Source organism: Crinia signifera, chromosome 3, assembly GCF_055691185.1.
Source record: "Crinia signifera chromosome 3, ASM5569118v1, whole genome shotgun sequence".
NCBI classification, from domain to species: domain Eukaryota; kingdom Metazoa; phylum Chordata; class Amphibia; order Anura; family Myobatrachidae; genus Crinia; species Crinia signifera.
The window spans coordinates 309,181,968-309,202,822 of record NC_139219.1 but is presented as its reverse complement, the minus strand read 5'-3'; positions in this window follow the sequence as shown (position 1 = coordinate 309,202,822).

Below are 20,855 nucleotides of genomic sequence, written 5' to 3'. Positions count from 1 at the left end.
CCGTTATCCAAAATGCTTCCGGTCCCGAGCATTTTGGATAAGGGATACTCAAACTGTATCTGTATTGCACAGATGGGCATGGCTTAAATCAGTGGTTCTCAACCTCGGTCCTCAGGGACCCCCAACAGTGCATGTTTTCCAGATCTCCTCACAGAATCACAGGTGAAATAATTAGCTCCACCTTTTAAAATTTGCCAGTGAGTAATAAGTGCACCTGTGTATCTGTGAGGTGACCTGGAAAAACGTGCACCGTTGGGGGTCCCTGAGGACGGAGGTTGAGGACCACTGGCTTAAATGATGCAATCACATGACCATGCCTCCTGAACAACCCCCAGTCACACAGCGGCACAGCGGCACAGCGGCACAGCCCTTTATATTTATTTTGAACATCTTTCTAGAACTTCTAATTTCTTAGGGCAGATTCAGTTAAGCACGCTCTGCCATTAGGGTCGCTGACACCTCCATACTGCCGAAGTCTTTCCAATGGCACGAGTGTTAAATTAAATCAGTCCCCTACTCTGGCAGTCCCATGTCTTCTTTACATCTTAGCCACTCACTTCATCAAGTGTCTTGAGTTACTCTTTGTCCCCACCAAAGTGTCGACCACCGCTTCAGCCCTGTAACACTAAAGAAAACATGTTCCAAAAGTTCTCCCACAACATGATTTACTTTCTTGGCCGTTGCCTGTTCGAGGATCTTTCTTCCTATTTCAAGGACTAGTTTGGCAAGATCCTACATAAAATGGCACTTTGTTTCCCGCAACCTCTGTCACCATCCAATCATTTTATTCCACAAATACAGATTAGTCGCTGGCCTTGATTACATCCTTCCTTTCCTTACACAACCTATTGAACCCTCGTCAGTCAGGCTTTCATCCCCAACACTTCACACAGACTCACTGACTAAAGTGGTCAATGATGTCATCGCTACAAACACTAAAGGTCGCTACTCACTTCACGTGTCCTTGACCTCACTGCTACATCTGACACGACAGAGCACTCACTTATCATGCACATACAGCATTCCCAGTGCCTTCTGGACATTATTCTATCCTGGTTCTCTTTGGGGTAAATTTAGATGTGAGTTCTATTTAAGGTCAGATGTTGCCCATAGCAACCTATCAGTTATCTTCTAGAAGGGGCTAAATAAATAAGTAGAATCTGGTTGTTATGGACAACATCCCAACTTCAATAGAAATTCCATCTTAGTAACTTTATCCCTTATTATCTAGGAACCCATTAATCCATGCCCATTTCTCTGGATTCAGTTAATTTTTGTTTCTTCTATCAAATAGACACTGTAGTTCTTCGTCCATGGTCCTTTGCACTTCTATTTCTATCATTTCAATTTCTACAGCCTATCTATGCCCCCCGACACCCACAAAGCCCCATCCCTGCCTCTGATTGGCTCACAGCTGATTAAAAACTAACTCATGGATGACCATAGGTGGGTGAAACCATTGATGGTGCTCTATCAGTTGGTTTTACACCACAGAGGTTGTGCACCATCAGTGGTGCCCATCAATGAATAACCCACTGATGACCATCCCTAGACCAGACTACTTGGAACATTCGAGTAGCTCCACTGTAGACAGCAACACCACTGGTGGGAGAGCGGAACTACAGCAGATACTGACAATTATTTTAGTTTACAGTTACATTAGGTCATAGGGTAGGCAGGATTAAAAGGTCAATGTGGAAAAGGTAGTCAGTACAGTCGACAGGTAAACATGGTAAAAAGGTTGACATGTAAATGATGAGGGGTTTTAGGTGTCATTTTTGTATGTTTAATACTACTACAAGTGGTTTGCAGTCCCATACATAATAGAGGGTACAAAGAACTAAACATTACAGTAACTGAAATACTAAGACAGAGCAGAGGTAACAATAAGCGGGTGCCAGATGACGGCCCGACAGTCTAGATCCTGACGGTCGGTATACCGACATCAGGCTCGCAACTGTTCAAATGCCCAACAGTCAGGATACCAACTGACTGGGGCTATTCTTCATTGTGGGGGGGATTCACAACCCCCACAGAGGGAGAATAGAAACTGTGGCGATTGCAGCGAACCACCGACCTGCAGCGCGGCAAATACAGCGAGCCTGCAAGGAGCTTCTTTGCCCCCTGTCAGAATACCGCCAGTCGAGACTGACCGTCGGAATCCCGACTGCCGTCATACCACACCCACAATAAGCAGCAAAATTCCCCATCCACAATACAGCTGAGACTACCAGGGGCGGCTGCCATTGGAAGAGATAACATGACAAAATAATTGATCTGATACAGCTAAGCATCACAATATCAGGACCCAAAGGTATTGCTGTCCACCAATGTCGAAAAGGCTTTTGATAGCATCTCCTGGGTCTTCATGGAAGGGGTCTTACGACACCTAGGGCTGGGCCTTGTCAGGTTAAGTCGCATCTTGGCACTTTACAGTTCCCCTATTGAAAGAATTAAAATGAATGGGGCACTATCTGAATCTGTTTTAATTAGAAACGGAACCAGGCAGGCTGCCCTCGCTCACCCATTATTTTCCTCTTATGTATGGAAACCCTAGCTAACTCCATTAGACTTAACTCTGATATTTCTGGCATTACAGTAGAAGATAAAGAATATAAGCTTGCATTGTTCGCAGATGACCTGTTGGTCATTGTAACGAACCCAGTCATTCCAATCCCCAATCTGATGTCCGAATTCCATAGATTCCGCTCCCTGTGGAACTTAAAAATTAATTTCTCTAAATCCGTGGCAGTGAATGTGTTGCTGTCCTCTCAATCCCTGGAGGGCCTCAAAAAGTCCTGTCCATTTATATGGCATCCCAATAGCTTCAATACTTGGGGGTTATAATACATACTGACCATACGCAAATTTTCGATGTGGATTTTAAAAAATTACTTACCGTACCTCGCTCTGAATTTTGGGACTGGGACAACAAGCTGCTTTCTTGGTTGTGGAGAATTAGTGTCATTAAAAACGTCCTACCTAGGGTTTTATATATCCTCCAGACACTTCCAGTCCATATCCCTAACACTTGGTTTCAGGATTTACACAATGCAGTTAGAGATTTTGTTTGGGGAATAAGAGGCCACGCTATACTCTTCTGCCGCAAACACATGGGTAGCCTTCAGTTGCCCCATTTCTCATGGTACTATGACACCATAGTCCTTAATAGGATTTTGGAATGGTCCTGACCTCATGATGCCAAACAATGGGTTCTTGTAGAGAGTGCTACCCTCTCCTCATCACTAGATCAATACCTCTGGTGCTCAAAGATCCCTGCTAACACACAACCATTGGCCCTACTCTATCCCATTGGAAAAGGCTTAGACTCCTTCCACATGTTTCTTCCAAATTCTCTCCCTTGACCCCATTGTTTAATCATTCAGACTTTTCCCCAGGCACTTGTAGATGCTTTGACTCATGGCAATCAAAAGGGGTAATACGTGTCGGCCAGCTGGTGGAAGCAGGTGAGGTGATCCCCTTTCCTACCATGCAATCGAAATGGAACCTCCCATCATCGGAGATATGGAAATATCTTCAACTGAAACATTTTGCTCTGAGTACTAAAGTTCGCCCTGGTTCTACTAGACCCCTGATGGTTTTTGAGGGCGTGTGTTTAGATTCTTTCTGCCCGTTGCACTATGCTATAGATTTTTGATCGAAAATAAGTTCTCAGACCTCCCTAATTACACAAGAGATTGGAGACCGGATCTACAGCTTGATTTAACTGAGAAGGACTGAGAAAAAGTTTTCAGGCCACTTTTGTTAGCTCGGTTAGCTACTCCGTGATTGAGACGCAGTTTAAAGTTTTGTCACACTGGTACAGATGCCCCTTCATGCTTGCTAGAATGATCCCTGGTGTACATGACACCTGTTGGCGTTGTGCCAATGGCACAGGTTTCTTAATGCATATTTGGTGGGAATGTCCTTCACGTTGACGCTTTTTTAAATAATGTTATTTCCATCTCTAGGTTGAACTTGGGTCCTGACGTCCCCTCCGTGCCTGCTTTCTGGCTTCTTAATATAGTGCCGGGTTCCCTATCAACATATAAAAAGTCCCTATTAAAACAGGGACCAAAACAGTCATTCCTGTACCGTGGCGATGTTCTACGCCCCCCTACCGTAAAGGAGTGGTATAGCAGGATAGCTATGTACATGACTATAGACATACTTATCGATTATGGCTTAGAGTGAGCCCTATATTTTTGGCTGCACACCCAGTCTATGCGTGCCATTATTGTAATGAGGACACTCACCTCGTTGTAGGTTTTGTATCGTTTTTGGAATGCCACAGAATCTCTTCCTCCCTTCTCCCTTTCCCTTCTCCTACTTTCCTACTTTCTCTCTTGTCCTCTTTTTCCGTTTCTACTTGTCAAGTTTTTTAGGATTAGATACTCGAACAGCAGATTGTTTGTATTTTCTTGGACATTATTTTTGGTTTCATTACTTTTCATCTCCAGCTTTTTTGATGGCTAACAGCATTACAGGTCGGGTCTCCCTTATACGTGTATTCCAAAAACTAAAATATTCTGAAAATCTTGGTTTTTCAGAATATTTCGGGGTCTTTTGTTTAGTTTTTTTACCCCACCCCCCCTTTACCTACTTACCTCATCCTCCGATGTCCACGGCAGCCTCTGGGATCCTCTTCCGCTGCATCTCCGGTCCTAGAGGTGCATTGTGCGAGTGCATGGGCGCCGGTGTGCCCGCGCACTCACGCAATGCACCCCTGGGACCGGAGTGTCCGCTGAAGACAATCCTGAAGGCCGCCATGAACAGCGGGGGACACTGTGGACATCGGTGCACCACCAGAGGACCAGGCAAGTATGGGAAAAAAATGTATTCCAAAATCCGAAAAAATCCCTTTTCCAAAATGAATTGCTCGTGGTCCCGATCATTTTGGATAAGGGATACTCAACCGGTATTCCCATTCCACTTCCACTGTTTCCCGTTGTACCGCCTGCCTTTTTGTTTTTGTTGTTTATTGTGTCAAAACTTGAAAAAGCATTTATTGAAAAATAAAAATATTGACCTATCATAGTGACAGACACCAGTTGGCACATGGTTGACCATAAATCATACATATTTCTATTTTACACATTTATGCAATATTTGTACTTTTATATATTTAGGGAGACATTGAGGTTTATACTGTATGGGTTCTACATTGCATTGAATGAACATTTCCAGCTCCAGGCCCATTAGGCCCTTAATCCGGGCCTTGTAGCGAGAGCGGCCTCGGTACTAGGTTATGCAGAAGGGTACGCTTTGATGAACAGGTGCGTTTTAGTGCCCGTTTGAATCTTTGCAAGGTCCATGCATACATACATGGTATGCAGTGACCAGGGTAGAGGGGAGGTGACGGTTATTGGTCAACCGGACAGGGCGGGAGGGAGTATGCAGGGAAATGAGATTGGAGATATTAGGAGCAGTGGAGTTTTTTACACCACCGCAAAACCCTGGTTTTTCCCTCGTGGACCCGGCTCAGCAGCGGTGTAAAAGGGGTTAACCCGTATCCATTTACACAGGACTTTTACCCAGGTCCTGACCAGGCTAGAACATGGGCTAGACCTGGGAAGAGGGCAGTGCAAATGGGTACGCCCGGTCATCCGACCCGGCTCCCGTCTACAGCAATGGGGGAAGCACAACCTCCAGATCGCAGCATCCTGGGCCGGGGGTGCACACAGCCGCCGCTGCTGTACTCTGCAGGCAGCAGCGGAGACAGGGAGGAGGTGAATGGATGCCTGTGTGCGGCATCCATTCACCTTCGCAGACAGGGGCTGAAGCATGCACGGGGGCTGGGGGCAGCCCAGCAGCTTGCCTTGGTGCGGTCCCAGTGCTTGGAGATGATGTCATCTCCGAGCGCCGCCCCGTTTACACTGTGCGTCGGCACCGCAGTGTAAACTGTGCAAATCCCGGATACGACCTGGCTTCGAACCGTGTTCCAAATACCGGGTCGGATCTGGGGTTTGGGTGTAAAATGGGTATAAGTGAGGTCCTGTATGTGAATAGTTTGAAAAGTTCATTGGCCAAGTTCCATTAAAAAGTCAGACATTTTAACATCTGACTTTTTCCAGGCCTCTACAATTGGCCCCTAGTACATCCGATGTTCATTGTACAGTACTGTGGAAAATGTTACCAGTCTCTGAATGTCAGTCTGTTCGAAGCAGACATAATAAGTGCTCCATTCCCTAAATCTTAAATTAGGAACAAAAGAGGGGACAGTGTTCTATTAAAATTATAGGAAAATGACCCAGGGACCTGTGTGTGGATCTTTAGCTGGATTGTAAATCAGACTTTTGAGCCATACTTGCAGCTGATTAAGAATTACTTGCAAGTAACTACAGTATTTGTGCATTGGAGCAAAATAAAACATCTCTATTGCAATGTAGTGCCCCAGCATCTGTGTATAATTCTGGGATAATAATACATATAGCTGTGCCCTGCGCAAGTCCAGTCATGTATAAGTGATGCAAATCAGCCTTAACAAGCTAATGCATGCCTTATAAATCTCAGATATGGAACTTAGAAATGAATGCTGTGCTCCAGAAACTGTTTTAGTAACACTTGCTGTTTCTCCGCATCCGTTTTATCAGTGTAATACCCTGGCATGTTTGCAAGCAAGAATAGGAAATAATTGCTTTAATTGCAGATGGATTACATGAATGGAATAAGGTTGCATATGTAATAATTCATCATACTAAGATCAGACATGGGCACAACCTTTCTGTGCTCAACGTGCGTCATGGCGGTCTGTTAATCCCAATGGGACACAGATAAAGCAGAAGCTCTCGCCAGGAAAAACAGCAGAGATGTTAAAAAGTATGAGAGCAGTAACTGTCATATAAACTGCGATAATGGGATCAACTAAAACAAAAACCACATGAATTGCGCAAAAGAAAATAGCTGAAAAAAATCAGAAGCGTTTTCAATTAATTGCTTATTATTTTTATTTCTTCTTAATTTTGAAGGATTATGGTCTAGAATTGCACTAGTATTTATCACTGCATTATGGGGGTGATTCAGGTTGGTTTGCAAAAGCAAACTCCTTCTTTAATGGACAAAACCATGTGCACTGCAGGTGGGGCTGATGTAACATGTGCAGAGAGAGTTAGATTTGGGTGGGGTGTGTTCAATTGAATCTAAATTGCAGTGTAAAAATAAAGCAGCCAGTATTTACTCTGCACAGAAACAAAATAACTCACCCAAATGTAACTCTCTCTGCACATGTTACATCTGCCCCACCTGCAGCAGGGAAGTGAGCATAAACAGAGGGTTAGGATGAGAAATGTATTGTGTTATAAAATCTTATAAAATCCGGTGATGTCAGCTTCCCGGCCCCGGCACCTACATCACGGCCCGATTACCATGGAAACACCCAGCATTTAAATGGCATACCTCCCAACTTCTGTGTTGGGGAAATAGGGACACTCGCGCGGCCCCGGCGCACGACAGTGGAAGGGATCTTCTCGCATTGGAGGAGCCTGCAGTGCCATATACTGTAAGTTAAAGTGCAGCAGGGCAAGTAGGTGGCTCAGGCTGTACATACCCTCCAACATGGCTCCCCCCCCCCCCCCGCCCTAAAAATGTTGGAGGGTATGAATGACGAGGGGATCTTAGGGTCCAGTGGGGTCTTGGCAGTAGATGAATTTAAGGGAGCAGACAAGACAAGGCTACTTCATAGGGCCCTATCTAAAGCAGATTATACACATGGGGTAACTGGGAGCCGGTGCCAACAGCTTCCATTCCAAACTGCACTGGATGTGCCTGATAGAGAGCAGCAGCCATCTGCCCAGTCTGTAGGTGGTGTATAGAATTAGGCTCATTTGTCATTGCCTTTTGCAGTTCTGTGGCAAAACCCCTTTGGTGCAGTATACAGTCCCCATATCCGGTGCCAGACACTCCTTAGCAAACTACAGCATACCCTCCAACATTTTATCCTTGCAAACCGGTACAGGGGGTGTGGCCTCATATTTAGTGGGTGTGGCCACATGTAGAGGGGTGTGTCAACTTGACCACGCCCCCACCTGAGGACAGACATTAATTTTAAATGTGTTGTGTAATGAAACCCCTGAGGGGACGTCGACAAGAAGACACTGGCTGCACGGCCAGCCGCTCCCCTCAACACCAGGCGCTGCTCCATCGTCCAAGTTCCGCCACGCCAGTCAGATCATGGGGCTCAGCCAGTCAGTGCACTGACCTGGAATCCAGATATGTCAAGGACACATGAGCCCCCCCATAGTATAGTGCGGGAGCAGGTCAGCTGGGCGGCGTGCTGACGTCACTATTAGCTCGCATGCTGGCTGCCGGTGTGCCGCGCAAGGCACTACTGGGAACAGGGGCAGCCACACTGTTACACAATTACCTCCCCTGGGCCCGGTCGAATCCATCCATGAGCCATCGCCTGCGTAGTCGTAGGAATGGCAACCGCTTTAGAAAATCGGTACATTTATTTTTTAGCCGGTACAGTCCATTGAAAATCGGTACTGTACCGGCTAAAACGGTACAGTTGGAGGGTATGCTACAGGCAGGCAGAAGGGCTGACTGTGCTAAATGAGGCAATGCACCCACATGGTTGGCACAGCCCCAGATGCCCCTCCTATCACTAATTTTAAGTATTATTGGGGCAGATGTATGATACGTCGATATGGGGGAGAAGGGGTATTAGCGCACGTTATGTGCGCTGATACCGCTTCTCCCCCATGTATGAAGCAGCCAGCGTGCGGTAATGGACAGGGGCGCTATGCGCCCCTGTCCATATCGGCGCTGCTATCAAAATGATAGCAGGCCGAATGTATGAACGGTCAGCATCGCTGACCGTTCCGCACGAAGCCGGCTTTGGCTTCGCCAGCATCAGGCTGGCGAAGCCCTATCTAAACAGCAGGGACAGCGCTGTTCCTGCTGTTAGGTCTGGGCTGCGCTGGGGATCTCGCGTGAACAGCGAGATCCCGCGCATGCCCAGTGCGGCCGGCCAGGGGACAGGAGATAGGGCATCAGTATTAACTGATGCGCTATCTCCAGAAAGGGACATCGCCGGAGGGGGGAGTTAACGCTCCCCCGCTTCGGCAGACAAGATGTTAATACATCTTGTCGATGTCCCTTCCTGCTTCGCCTCGCTATTGAGGCGAAGCAGGAAGTATCATAGCGGCGCGATAAGCGCTGCTATGATACATCTGCCCCACTGTTCTTTAAATGTCTCTATCAACAACAATCTGAATAGCACCAGCTTCCAAAGACATACTGCTAGGTAATTGCCCCAGCCGAAAAATGACCCTAGCGTGCAGGGCCTGACTGGCCATCTGGCACTTCTGGCAAATGCCAGAAGGGCCGATGTTGAACTAGTCTGTCAGTTCAGCACCGCCTCCTTGGCCGGCATCCCCTGTGCTGAGCGGACAGCCTGAGCCATGTCATTTGCATATGACGTCATGGACACAGCTCCGTGCTCCAGTCTGTGTAGTTTACAGTCAATTGTGACAACGGCCGGGAGCTGACGGGAGGGATCAGTACATGCAGTGCGCTCTCAGGACCGGCAGCATTTCCCTCTCTCCTCTCATACAGCCAGTAATCTTTGCAGCAGTGGTGGCACAAGGGGCAGTTCCTGTCCCTGCCTCCTCCCAAGAGCGCAGCAGCGCTTGTACCAGGGATACAGTCTACAGTGTAACCACTACACTCCTAGCGCTGGTAGGTTAGGTACTGTTGCTGGTCAATGTACTATACCAGTGATGGAGCAAGATTTGGGGGCATCCCGGGTGGTGCCCCCACCCCTGCTGTCCTTTACTTTTTATAGGAGATGGGGCTAATTGCTTGTCAACTTGGAGTTGATACAAGGCATAATGTGTAATGGGCATAACAAATTGTGTAGCCTTATGGTGTGTTCCATAATGTGTAATGGGCATTATGGTGTGTTCCAGAGCTATCTTTTTCTCCTTACTGTCAGTGGGGCAGATGTATTAAGCCTTAACAAGAGATAAATGCAAGGGTGATAAGGAGAGATAAACATCCAGCCAATCAGCTCCTTACTGACTTTTTTCAAACACAGGCTGTAACATGACAGTTGGCAGGTGATTGGCTGGAAGTTTATCTCTCTTTATCACCCTTGCATTTATCTCTTGTTAAAGCTTAATACATCTGCCCCTGTGTTCCATAATGTGTAATGCCTCCTTTTTGTGATGCCCCACCTCCTTTCCATGAGGCCACACCCCTTTTTGCAGCGCAGCTTTGCCGCGCAAGGGTCCTGTCTGCTGGAGGTGGGCCTGTTTGCTCAAAATGCCAGGGCCAATTTCTGGTCCCTGCTAGTGTGCGTATGTGTGATAGGGAATAAAGATTGTAATACAGACTGCACGGCTTCACTCGCCATGCTTCCCGCATGATGCCTTGCCCTGCCACTGCTGCGCTTGGCACACTCTGCTGTTCCCAATCGAAGTACACATGGATGGTAAAGTAAAAAAATATATTAAAAAAACAAACAAAAAACTCATGTTGAACTTTTCATGTGTGGACCATGGTCCCAGCACCATTTTTGAGTGTGTTGACATTTTGATCACGTCGACCATCTGCATGATAACCGTATTTATTTATTATTTGCCGCAGGTCTGCTAACAACGCTGCCCGCCCCCCTTCCCTCCCCCAGGGCAAAGGGTCTGTGAGCACGCCCCCCCCACCCGCTGCATCAGCGGGTCTGCCCGCACCCCCCCCACCCCCAGAGCAACCCACCTGCCGCAGTAGTGGGTATGCTAACCCGGAGTGGCGGGTCAGCACGCACCCCCCCCCCCCGCTGGATGGGCGGGTCTGCACGCACCCCCCTTTCTCGCTGGAGCAGCGGATATGCCCGCACCCCCCTCTCGCTGGAGCAGTGGGTATGCCTGCACCCACCCTAAAGCAGCGGAGGGTCTGCCCACACCGTTGATCCGTTGATCCAGTTGGTGGGGGGGAAGCTGCTCCGGGGAGTTGCAGTCATACCCGCTGCACGCACGCACGCTCTGGGGGAGGGCGGGCATACCCGCTGCTCCGGGGGGGGGGCGCGTAGACCCGTTGCTCCAGGGGCGGTGCGGCCAGACCCGATGCTCCGGGGGTGAGGGGGGTGTGCGTGCGTAGCCCCTTACGATGGTGTGAAGAGCACCAGGAGGGCGCTATGAATCACCTAATATATACAGTAATATATGTGCTGGCTGGTTCCCCTTTGAATCGGATGTGCTGAAAGTATCTGGACCCGTGTGGCACCCGGGATTATGCATAAAGTTTGATCGTAATCCCACCCCCAGACTGCTGTGAAACTAGCCAATGGGAGACTGGGGAGGGGCTTAGAAGGTATATAATGCCTTGTGTTCAGTTCCAGATGCTGGACAATGCCTGAGACACACAGCACTGCCAGCCACCACATATATTGCGCTGCGGTCGAATAATGTACATACATATTCCAATAGGTTATTGATTACACATTCTTATCGGTATAGATCAATGAGCAGCAATTGCCTTTGGGAAAAATGTTTGCCCTAAAATATGCGCCCCTCTGCTAAATATAACAGCATCCCACGAATAATCGAAGAGTTGAAGAGGTTATTCTTCCCACAGCCTCAGCTCCATGTACTCAAGCTTATCCAGCACTTGGCTGCAGCTCCGAGCCTTGTAATTTTCCACCTCAGAAGTGATTGCGTTACAGAGGGAGAAAGGCTGACAATGGCTCCGATGATTTCCCATTGAGCATTTGGATGTAATTCAAGAAAATTGTGTCCGACAAATCCAAGTATTAGCGCTTATTACTGCCTGAAATGTTCTGTACATAATGTGCTCTATCACCCCCTATTACAGTCCTACGAGTTACAGTCCTCTTCTATTTTTTATTATAGAAATTGGGCTTTTTTTACCCTATACTGCATATATTCCTATAACATACCTGCATGGCTGACTTTTATGTACAGGGATGTTGCGGTTCCTGCTTCTGCCAATATAAATCTGGTCTCACTTTGTCCTGCAGAGAGGTGAAAGTAAATATCCCCAGTTTAGTGGTGGCTCATTACTGTGCTGCTCTCTCTCCCTGGGCGGGATGCACTAACGTAAAAATGCGGTAAAACCCCCGATTGCCGGGTTACCACAAGAGAGGTTATCGCCAGCAAAAGGTGGGCTTCTTTTTGTGACCCGCCACCGCCCAATGCGGACCCCTGCTGTCCTGCACGGATCCCCGCGGCTCCCCCCTCACCTGTGTCCGGGCAGCCTCCTACTGTGCTTCCCGGACCAGTGACCTCCTCTTGCCTAGGCCCGTACATCCCCTTCCGGGAGCAGGGTGGAGGAGGCGGAGCCCCACAGCAGCAGGCAGCAGCAGCAAGGGACAGCCGGAGAGAAAAGAGACGCTGGGGACCCCCTCATGCCCGCTGGCTGCTTCGCAAAGGGCAGCTCTGATCGCAAGAGCTGCCCTTAGCGATACTAATCGCACATTTGCTTGTTTGCATATGTATTTGCATATTTTGCCCATTCTCACTGGTCATTGCATTTACCTAAAATCTAGTGATGGTGCATATTTTAGGCCCCGACCCCTTTCCACCAGCGAATCACTGCACTGCTTTGCTCTGCTGCTGCTGGCCAGGTAGTGGTAGAGTGTGCAGGCCGGCCAATATGTGCGCAGTGTGGGGAACCTTGGATGTTCGCTACGTCTGACACTGCTCTAGGCTGCCAATCCATTTTAATAAAAGTCAGTCAGGGCGGATGCCGTCACAAAGCTCCTGAACCTTTGCCTGCCCCTGGCCTGGGACTTTGCACCAAGAGTGAGACTTCTGCAGTAGAGGAGGTGGGCATAAGGGTTGTGACATCACACAGCACGGAGGAAACACAGGGTCATAGTGAGTTTGCGGCGCAGGGAGGAAGCCTTCCACTGCGCCACCATTCCATGCTGAAATTTGATCCATCGGTGCTGGAGATGAGGGTTTGTGTAGTTGACACAATGTTACAACCGAACACTTGGAACAGTGCCTGATTGTTTACATTTTCAAGAGTAACAAAATGTTAAATAATTGTTAATTATCAATATGTTATTCTACTGCTTACTAATTGTATGCTGATTTTTAAATAAATCATTAAAAAAAATACTTTTTTATTATTTAATGTAGCATATTTTTACACTTTTCATGCATATTTTAAGTATTTTTCATGCTTTTTATGTTGCATATAATCCTGTCTCTACTAGTCGCATGTGTTAGAGCATATGCAATGAGTATCATTGCGGTAGCCGGTGAAGGGGGCAGTAATGGTCTGCTAATAGTCTCTTATACCCTGCGAATCCTACCCAGGTCATGACCAGGGTGGAACACGCGGAGGACACAGGTGGGGCAGTGTGAATGGGTACACCGGGTCATCCGACCTGGCTCTCGTTTACACCAATGGGGGAGCCAAACCTCCTGACTGAAGATTCCTGTGGTCGGTAAGGAGGTTGGGTCGGGGGGTGCACACAGCCTGCACTGCTGTCTGCTGTACTGTGCGGAGGCGGAGAAGAGGTGAATGGATGCCTGTGTGTGGCATCCATTCACTTAGGGGGTGCACAAGAAGGATGCTACAGGGTTCTGTAGGGCCATACAAGGGGAAAAAAGAAATCACAGCACATACATATAAAACAATATACACATTATACACGATCATGTAGAAACATAAATACAGTGATCCATTAGCAGAAATATGTAGGTAAACAAAGACAGCCCTGCTCATAAGAGCTTACAATCAGTAGGGTACATTGGTGAGCCCAATTGGAGAAGAGGGCAGAGACTGCAGAGTTAGGAAGGAGGGGGGGGGGGTAATCTAGAATGAAGAAGAGTTCTAAGAGTACATTTGATGGCTGGGTGGTTTGGAGAACAAGGGGAAGGGGCCTATCAAGAGGTCATCTCTGACCCTGGTGAGGGCAGTTGGGGTAAAATGATGAGACCGAAATCCAGAGTGAAGTGGGTTTAGAAGAGAATGTATGGAAAGAAGGTAAAACAGTTATACATAATCTAATAAAGAGAATGGAGGCATAGGGTAGAAGAGAGTGTGGATGGTAGTTACCGGGTGAGGAGGTGGTCAAGAGAGGGTTTCGTAACAATGAGTGCCACCGCTTCTCTCATGTGTTCTCATTGTCTAAGGCAATCGCACAATGTTTGGAACCCCCCCCCCCCCCGGGCACCTGAATCCTGTCACTAGCATATGAGGGCATGTGTACGCGAACACATCACCTCGCATGCTGCCAAAAAGGAGCCATCAAATAATATCTTCAGCCTTCGCTCTGAACAGGAAGTCCATAGTTACTTTTTAGATGCCGCAGATCGCTGCATCGGTTGCAGCCGCTGACGTCATGTGACATCAGCCGCCCGCCCCGAGCATGCATTGCCACTCCTACAATCTCAATTGTGGCGTCATAAACATTTTGTGTGACTACCGGGAGAGCATAAAGCTTTCACGGTTAAAGTGAGGACTGGGAGTACCCTACAATACACTGATGAGCCTCAATCAAGATGAAACAGTTGTTTCTGGACAGTCCGCAGGTTCTTTCCTTTTTCATGCGCTGAAAATCAGCTGTAAATTGACACAGGGCTACAATGGGAAGTGCTGAGAGATGCCTACTGACTTACAGAACCACTGACGGAAACCCGAGATGTCAGGTTTCTTGATGCAAAAGATTTCTTGACTTAATTGCTGGAGGCATGTTTCCCCTCCACTGACCCAAGGCAGCACACAGTCCAAGGCTAGTGCTAATCTGGCCCATTATATTCCATTTTCCAGTTTATTACACTCATAGTTCTTGTATTGGAACTAAATGAACAATAACCTTAGTAAACTGTGCGAAATAGTCATAATATAATTATATTTGTTGTTCTGTTTTATAGAAACTGAGTGCCAGCCAGGTATCCCCCATACATTCATTATAATTTTTTTACCTAAATGATCGTTGCCATTCATTCATTCATGCTTATTTACATAGGGATGCAGTTAATATCCCGGCGGTCGGGATCCCGGCGTTCAGAATCCCGACGCCGGAATCCCGACCGCCGAAATACCGACATATTCTCCCTCCGTGGGTGTCCACGACACCCCTGGAGGGAAAATAAATTAGTGTGCCGAGCGTAGCGAGGCACCGGGCCCGCTGCGTGGCGAGCGCAGCGAGCCCGCAAGGGGGGGCGATCCACGTCCCCCCCTTGTCGGCATTTCGGCTGTCGGGATTCCGGCGTCGGGATTCTGAACGCCGGGATCCCGACCGCCGGGATTCAGTACTGAATCCTTTACATAGGTTACATGCTCATTGCCAGGGGTTTGCTTATTGGCATGGGTTACATGCTCATTGTCAGAGGTTTCATGCTAGTTTCCAGGGTTTACATACTCATTGCTAGGGCTAAATACTCGTTTCCAAGGGTTTCTTATTCATTGTCAGTGGTCTTTTGCTAGTTACATGTTCGTTGCCAGGGTCAATATTTATATTCCGACCGAGCTCCCTGTCAGTCCCCGACACCTCCACGTCGCTGTCCGACGGTCCCCAGTGTATGGGCACCTTTAGAATCAGATCAAAGATGTCACAATATCATTCAAGCTTTCGGGTCTTTATTTCAACCCTTCATCAGGAAACATTCATTTGATGTGCACCACCGCAAAAGGATTCTTGATGGGAGTGCCGGACCCCTGTGTATTATTTTATATATGGCACTGTTATACCACTGAGTGGGTGCTATAAGTCTATTAGAAAACAATAATACCCTTGTCACCATTGCTTTTTTGGTACTTGTGTAGTTTCACGGCACCAGGATGGCCAGAAGTAGCACGGCGCCATGCTGGCGCCGTGAAACTACAAAAGTACCGCTTTTTTTTCTCTTCCCCCTTTCCTTACCCTTTGTTCCTTAATATAGTTATTTATTTTCTTCATACTCTATTTTCGGCTAGACCCCACAATCCGATCAGTTGTGCTGAGGATTGGGGGCGTAACGGGACCGAGTACTAATTACATGGGTCCGGGCTTGTGAAAATCTCATATTGACCTCGTGTGTTCCGAGTTGACCTTTTGTTTGTGTTGATATTTTTCCAGTATCGACGTTGTGCCTGTCGACCTTTTGTGGTTGACCTAGACTCTATCCACCTAATTACTGTCGACCCCGGTGATCCACGCCATGTTGCTTTAGATGACTCCTGCAGTGTTCTATAAAGAAAAAAGTAATAATAAAAAGAATAATTATACAAATCTCCCTGTGCAGCGTTATTCCCTGTGCAGCGTTATTCCCTGTGCTGCGTTATTCCCTGTGCAGCGTTATTCCCTGTGCTGCGTTATTCCCTGTGCTGCGTTATCTTTTTCCAAGCCATACTTGCCAAGAGTGGAGACTCTCTGCAGCTTTTCCCGGGCCGGAGCTTGCCATCATTAAATCCCACCTCCATTAAGCCCCACCCCATTCCTGTTAATGTCGTGATTCGTGGCTCTTCGGGGGAGGGGGTAGTATGCAATTTGCCACAAAGAGCCACAAATGCCGGTATTGTATTTGGCCAGCAGAGGGAGCGGGTGCTGGGGTCGATGTGGGGGCCCTGCTAAATGCTGGAGGCCCTATTTTCGGGACCCTCCTGAGTCCCGGCTATTCCGGGAGTGTATGGAGTATGCAGGGCCACCGACAGAGGGGTTCCCTGTGTACAGCTGTCCCGGGCCCCAGGCTCTGGAGGGGCCCAGGCAGCTTCCCACAGCACCCCCCCCCCTGCACCCAGCCTCCCTCACCCGGCGCCCAGGCACGCACAATACACAGTGCAGCCTGCAGAGCGCCGAGCCTAGGACACAGAGGGGCTCGGCGTTCTGCAGGCTGCACTGTGCAGTGTCGCTCCGGACCTGACAGGGGAAACTGAAGGAGCCGGAGGACGCCGCGACATGATGGTAAGTAATGGGGTAGGGGGAGGCGGGGTGCCGGCAGGTGAGGGTGGGCGCAGGGGTGTGGCCGGAGGTATGGTGCTGTGCCGCTGGGGGCCTGGACTGTAAGTCAGTCCTGGGCCCCAATATTTCTAGTGGTGGCCCTGGGAGTATGCTCCAAGCTTTGATACATATGCCACTAAATGAGGGCCTGTGCAGCCGTATTTATTCAAACAAAGTATATAACTCCCAACGGCGCCAAAAGATGAGTGAAGTAGTTTGCAAGAGTGATAAAAGAGGTGATAAATAATGCAACAATACTTCCTTTCAATACATAGGGGGTTCTCTTAGATCCTCACATTCAGTCAGGATGTCCCCAGTAGGTGGAGAAATTCAGTGTATGTGGAGACAAAAAGGCTTATGATGGTGAAGCCAGTTTTTAATTACATACACAGAAAATACATAATACAGTACAATACAATGTTAAAAACAATAGATTCCGGGAGACAGAATGTAACAAGGTACTAATTACCAGCTGCAGTATCAGAACTGGTGGTTAGTCAGTTCATAAGCTTGAATAAATCAATAGTCACCAGTCCAAAACGCCCGGGTAGTCGGTCTGGGAGCAATTGATCCAAGGTAGAATAGAGTCCTTCAATACATCTGTCCCGGAAGTCCTGATGCCACAAATTACGCCAACGCGTTTCGACCCACGAGAATAAAGGGTCTTTTTCAAGGCTGTGTATGTGGCTAGTGCAGAGTTCTCCCTTTTATAGCTTGAATGTCCAGGTGAAGCAGTCAGCGGTAACGAGCGTTCACCTCCTTCCTCCGCCCGTACCGCTCACTACTTCCGGGTCCAATAATGCGATATGTCACTTCCTGCTTGTGGAACGCCAATTGCGTTCCATTACGCCGCACTTCCTGGTCTTTGTACTCCGATAGGACGGAGAGAGCATCTAAGTCCTATCTGTGAAGAATGATGTAAGACATCACAGAAAACTATTAGAGCAGCGATCTCAGGATACAGGTGTACATACTTCATAGATAGATTTCATACGCAGTAATGAAGTGCATATAGGAATATATATACGCATAGAAAGAAGTGCAAATACACAAAAATTTTAAAAAGTACAAAAAAACAAATATCTTTACCAAACACGTGGATTAAAAAGATAGAGTGAACAAAATTATGTTTTAAAATTATTTCATAAAAAAGTTCAATAAAAAAACTTCATAAAAAATTTTTTCCCATAAAAATTCCTATAAAAAAGTTCCACAAAAATTCCATAAATATGCCATTAAAAATATATCATAAAAACCATTTGATCTCGAAATCCGCATTCAGACCACCTGGTTTTAGAGTGCCAAAATCGTATATGCTGCGCATCTCTGCTTTAGCCAACTGGGTGCTCAAATTCCGCAGTCGGTGATTCGATTTGACACATTTAATGGCTAAAAACTTAACAATGCAATTGGTACAACTGTTATGGACTTCTTTAAAATGCAAAGATAGTGCATGCAGGGGGAGTCCTTTTTTTATATTGCGGAGATGTTCCCCAATTCTGACCTTCAATGGCCGAGAAGTCCGACCAATATAGACTAGATTGCACTTACACTCTATCATATAAACCACGTTTTTGGTATTACATGTTAAAAAATCCTTAATGACATATTTGACACCATTGATGGCTATCTCCTCAGTTTTCTTAGAGCCATCACTTTTAACCTCTCTGCAGCCTGGGCAGATTCCACATCTGTGGAAACCCTTGGTGAGGACATTACCCTGTTTCTCTTTAGGGGGAAGGGCACTTTTAACTAATTTATTTTTAAGGTTCTGTGCTCTTTTATAGATAAATTGCGTTTTTTGGGGGATGGTACCACCTAACACCGGGTCTCTTAGAAGGATATCCCAGTGGCGTTTAAATGATTTTTCAATGTATTTATGTTGGGCAGAGTAATTTGTAATAAATGCCCACTCCGCTTTGTTATGCGTTTCCCCTGCATCTGCCGTACTGGTCCTGGGTTCGAGCAGAGACTGTCTGTCTGTGCCATCTACCAGATCCCTGGCTTGTTTGATAACTTTTTTGTTGTATCCGCTATTAGTGAGCCTTTTTTCCAGTTGGTCTGCCTGGAGTTTATATGTCTCCTCCTCACTACAATTTCTTTTGATCCTTTTCAACTGCCCCCCTGGGATAGAATTCAACCAGTTGCTATGGTGGCAGCTGGTGCTTTCTATATATGTCCCAGAGTCAGTGGGTTTGGTAAAAGTTTTTGTGCAAACATGACCATTCTGAATAAAAATAGAAATGTCTAAAAAATCAACTGTGGCTTCATTAATATTAAAAATGAGTTCAATATTTAAAAGATTAGAATTAAGATAAGTACAGAATGAGGATAAAGACTCCCGTCCCCCCTTCCAAATAAACAAAATGTCGTCTATGTATCGTTTCCAGGATACCAGGTTCGCCCCATAGGGATTATGGGTCCAGACCACATCCTGTTCCCATTTACCCATAAATAAGTTGGCATAACTAGGGGCGAACCTGGTACCCATTGCTGTTCCGACCTTTTGAATAAAATAAGTATCGTCGAACATAAAGTAATTATTGACGAGAATAAATCTAATACCATCAATAAGGAACTTTTGTAAGGGGGTTTGTAAAGTGCTTTTTGAAAGTGCTTCAGTGCATGCCTCTATACCTGCCTCATGATCTATGATCGTATATAGAGATTTTACGTCCGCGGTCACCAGGACGCACCCTTCCTCCCACTGGACCGTGGATAGGTAATTGAGTAAGTCCTGTGGGAGGAAGGGTGCGTCCTGGTGACCGCGGACGTAAAATCTCTATATACGATCATAGATCATGAGGCAGGTATAGAGGCATGCACTGAAGCACTTTCAAAAAGCACTTTACAAACCCCCTTACAAAAGTTCCTTATTGATGGTATTAGATTTATTCTCGTCAATAATTACTTTATGTTCGACGATACTTATTTTATTCAAAAGGTCGGAACAGCAATGGGTAGCAGGTTCGCCCCTAGTTATGCCAACTTATTTATGGGTAAATGGGAACAGGATGTGGTCTGGACCCATAATCCCTATGGGGCGAACCTGGTATCCTGGAAACGATACATAGACGACATTTTGTTTATTTGGAAGGGGGGACGGGAGTCTTTATCCTCATTCTGTACTTATCTTAATTCTAATATTTTAAATATTGAACTCATTTTTAATATTAATGAAGCCACAGTTGATTTTTTAGACATTTCTATTTTTATTCAGAATGGTCATGTTTGCACAAAAACTTTTACCAAACCCACTGACTCTGGGACATATATAGAAAGCACCAGCTGCCACCATAGCAACTGGTTGAATTCTATCCCAGGGGGGCAGTTGAAAAGGATCAAAAGAAATTGTAGTGAGGAGGAGACATATAAACTCCAGGCAGACCAACTGGAAAAAAGGTTCACTAATAGCGGATACAACAAAAAAGTTATCAAACAAGCCAGGGATCTGGTAGATGGCACAGACAGACAGTCTCTGCTCGAACCCAGGACCAGTACGGCAGATGCAGGGGAAACGCATAACAAAGCGGAGTGGGCATTTATTACAAATTACTCTGCCCAACATAAATACATTGAAAAATCATTTAAACGCCACTGGGATATCCTTCTAAGAGACCCGGTGTTAGGTGGTACCATCCCCAAAAAAACGCAATTTATCTATAAAAGAGCACAGAACCTTAAAAATAAATTAGTTAAAAGTGCCCTTCCCCCTAAAGAGAAACAGGGTAATGTCCTCACCAAGGGTTTCCACAGATGTGGAATCTGCCCAGGCTGCAGAGAGGTTAAAAGTGATGGCTCTAAGAAAACTAAGGAGATAGCCATCAATGGTGTCAAATATGTCATTAAGGATTTTTTAACATGTAATACCAAAAACGTGGTTTATATGATAGAGTGTAAGTGCAATCTAGTCTATATTGGTCGGACTTCTCGGCCATTGAAGGTCAGAATTGGGGAACATCTCCGC